A 4,261-nucleotide genomic window follows, 5' to 3' on the forward strand; every position below is an offset into this window, starting at 1 on the left:
TCACGCCTCTTCTTCGCCCTGTCCTCCTAAAATCGCTAGCACGTGATTGGCCCACGCGTGGTGACGTTGGGGGCGTGGAGCGCACCCTTTCAGTGCCGCGGGGAAAGCTCGGGTCAGCCAGTTACTGTGTGTTCATTCATTCAGCCCCGTGCCTCAGCCGCAGCCAGTGTTCAGGGCTTGCAGAATGCTTTGAACCGGAAATAGTTCCGACTGGGGGTGGGGCTTATCTATGCACTGCATCTTTTTTTATGTAGCAGACTCCTGCAAGCAGCTGAGCTGATGCAATCTTATTACACTGACAGCTTTGGGACAGGTTCCAGCCAGGCTTATTGCAAACAAATCGGGCAGCAGTTGTGACAACAAATACATAATCTATATTAGGTTTACTATTTAGTTGTCTTTAATAAACAAAAAAAAAGTTGCGGTTATTTTTTTATTTTTTTTATTTAATATAAGCCTGCAACTTCTAACACAAATAGAAATATATTCGTTAAATTAGGCGTCGTAGCAGGCTGAGATATTGTTTTGCACCTTAGCTATAATTTAGGCAATGCAAAACTGTACTGTACTTATCTAGTTGTATTTTGATATACTTGGGGGTTTAATGGAATATTATGCAATGTACTGTAAATCACTGCGGAACATATGTGCACTATATAAAAAACGGGTAATAAGTAAATGCATTCATGGTTATTCTGTAATTCTGGGCATGAATAATTTATGGAGCTAGTGTAGTGTATCCCCACATACAATGCCACACATGTATACGTCTGTATGCTCCTATTATTTCAGGAGCACACATCCCTGCGGCACTCCTGCGTTCATCACGGCTTCACCTGAAGTGTATTTTCCTATTTTAGCAGACTGTAGCCTATTTGTCATAAAGAAATGTAATAATTTGGACACAAGAGTAGCTGGGGCTTTATGTTACAGGGATGTGGATTGAAAAATCTACAGTAAAAAGATAGACAAGGGGGGGGGGGGGGGGGAGTTGTGTTGATTCTGCACAAGAAACGTGTTTTTAATACAGTTGTAGAATATTAAACCAACCTTATTTGTCCTCTAATCTAAGGGTTTGAAAATTAATCTAATATTTCAATGGTTGGCAGCGCACCACTGGAAAGTACAGTATACTTCATACAGTGGGTGTTGAAACATTCAAGAAAAATGGTTCAACTCCAAAAAATAATTCCTTTTTAGTGCACTCTTTTCTGACAATACTCTCTAAAACGTAGCTTTTAATACAGTAAAAAAATATAAAATGGACTAAACAACAAAAACAGTTTGCTTATTTTCAAGCTTGATCCTGCAAGCGATTTTTAAACAGATATATCGCTGCCAGGGGCTTCTCCAGTTCTAGAGAGTATTTAATACATGAGAATAGTATTATTCTGTCCCAAGGTAGTGTAGGAATACTTGTGGTGGTTATAGCAACAAAATATTTTTTAATAAAGAAGCCGCATAGCTTTCAATATAAATACATTGTTGCTTTTAGTCAAGTGTATCAGGTATTCCAAAAGACAAAGAGTGAAATAACTATTGTTACCAATTTTTTTCAAATAAGTATTTAAATGACATTAGACCATATACCAGATTTGTTTTTATTTCATGCATCCGTTCAATAACTTAATTTTTGTAATCTGTGTACATGGTAAATTGTCTGTTGTAAATGTCACACCGTTGTAATAAATCTCTATGAACTGCTAATTAATTCCCAAAAGCATTTGATCAGGTTTACGCAGATTCATATATTCCTATCTCAAGTCCTGTCACCTATGACATATAACAATTCTTACCACAATAGTCATCACAATGTAATTGCCTCTACTGTGTTGCAAAATTATTATCAGCTAGTTTACAAACAAAAATAGCAACCAATTGATATTGCATACTTGAATAAAGGCAGGATAAAGAGGTCAAAGGATTCTGACTTGTTGGAGGAAGACCCCTCACCTCTGTCCCTGTTTACCTATTAGTATTGAACAGAGCAGAGGGAGAGCGAGACCCCCTAAGTTCAGAATAGAAGCAAGGAGAATAGGACTGGCTTCTTCTGTCCATGCGGTCTCTGGTTACCCCCTGTTGTGAGACCACATTGCAGGGCGAACACACCGGAGATCCCTGGATGAGAGAGCCGGCAGAAATACCTGTATAATGGGCGAGCAGTGTGAGTACGGGTGTGCGGGAGCGTGGTCCCAAGTTGCAGTGTTCGGGTGCTGCCGGGTCCCGGGGTCATACAGAGGCCCGGCAGTTCAGCCCTCACATATAGATAGGAGCTTGTTCACACCATCTGTGAGGGCTGAACTGCCGGGCCCCGCACACCCATACTCACACTGCTCGCCCAGCTATACAGGTATTTCTGCCGGCTCTCTCATCCAGGGATCTCCGGTGTGTTCGCTGATAATTTTGCAACACAGTAGAGGCAATTACATTGTGATGACTATTGTGGTAAGAATTGTTATATGTCATAGGTGACAGGACTTGAGATAGGAATATATGAATCTGCGTATACCTGATCAAATGCTTTTGGGAATTAATTAGCAGTTCATAGAGATTTATTACAACGGTGTGACATTTACAACAGACAATTTACCATGTACACAGATTACAAAAATTAAGGTATGGAACGGATGCATGAAATAAAAACAAATCTGGTACATGGTCTAATGTCATTTAAATAATATTATTTGAAAAAATTGGTAACAATAGTTATTTCACTCTTTGTCTTTTGGAATACCTGATACTTGACTAAAAACAACAATGTGTTTATATTGAAAGCTATGCGGCTTCTTTATTAAAATATATTTTGTTGCTATAAACACAAGTATTCCTACACTACCTTGAGCCAGAATAATACTATTCATGTATTAAATACTCTCTCTAGAATTGGAGAAGACCCTTGCAGCGATAAGAGATATGGTAAGAACTTACCCTTGTTATCTCTATTTCTACAAAGTCCATAGGGTTCCACAGGATACCTTGGGGGTATAGGCGATGGTGGCAGACATCGCGCACCTTGGAGTTAAGTTTTCAGCCTCCCAGAATGCACTGGGGTCCCTCTCCTATACCCCGCCCCCGATCCTCAGGCATCTCAGTTACGTCACAAGCCATAGGCCGGAGGAGGGGAACAAAGAGAGAGAAGAAAGTCTGGAACACACAAGAAATCACATTCTCACTAGAAGGAGACGGAAAAACCGGTGACCAGAGCAAAGCCCATCTGCAGTACAGGTGCGACAGGACGGGAGTCCTGTGGAACCCTATGGACTTCGTAGAAATAGAGAGAACAAGGGTAAGTTCTTACCATATCTCTTATTTTCTACTGCAGGGTCCATAGGGTATCCACAGGATACCTTGGGAATGTCCCAAAGCAGTATCCTTTAAGGGTGGGGACGCTCCTGTGCTGAAAGGAGAATCCGCCGCCCGAAGGAAGCATCCTGAGAGGCGTAGGCATCAAATGCATAATACTGTACGAACGTATGGACAGATGACCACGTGGCTGCCTTGCAAAGCTGAACCGCTGAGGCGCCATGTCGAGCTGCCCACGAAGGTCCCACAGACCTAGTGGAATGAGCCCTAACAGAAGATGGAACAGGAAGGCTTTCATGAACATAAGCTTCAGAAATAGCCAGGCAAATCCTTCCTGCCAATGTTTGCTTAGTGATAGGCCAACCCTTCTTTTGGAAGCCATATAGGACAAACAAGGAGTCCGACTTCCTAAAAGAAGCAGTGCGGTCAACATAACGTTTTAAGGCCCACACCACATCCAAGGTGGCCTCACCAGCCGAAAGGTCCAGTGAATTAAAGGCCGGCACAATAATTTCCTCGTTGATATTGAAACTAGATACCACCTTCGGAAGAAAATCAGGACGAGTGCGAAGCACAGCCCTGTTTCTATGAAAAATAAGTAAGGGAGGTCGACATGAAAAAGCCCCCAATTCTGAGACCCTTCTGGCCGAGGCAATGGCCAAGAGGAATACAGGGCCTGATTCAGAGCCGCTCGTACGCGGCCGCTCGCTCGCTCCGAGCAATGTTCGCACATCTGCACATGCGTATGGGTCGTAATGCGCATGCGCCAACCAGTCATTGCGGTCGGAAATCGTGCACTCGCAAAACAGCGAAGGCCTGCTAATTTGAGTGACAGAATGAGGCGTTTGTGGGTGGTAACAGGGGAAGGTGCTTGAAAACGGGGAGTGGAGATCCGAACGCAGGCGTGCCAAACGGTCAAAACCGGCGTTTTAAGGGTGTGCATAATTAACAAAGCAGC

Source organism: Taudactylus pleione, unplaced genomic scaffold (assembly GCF_031769625.1).
Source record: "Taudactylus pleione unplaced genomic scaffold, aTauple2 ptg000040l, whole genome shotgun sequence".
In the NCBI taxonomy this organism is placed as follows: domain Eukaryota; kingdom Metazoa; phylum Chordata; class Amphibia; order Anura; family Myobatrachidae; genus Taudactylus; species Taudactylus pleione.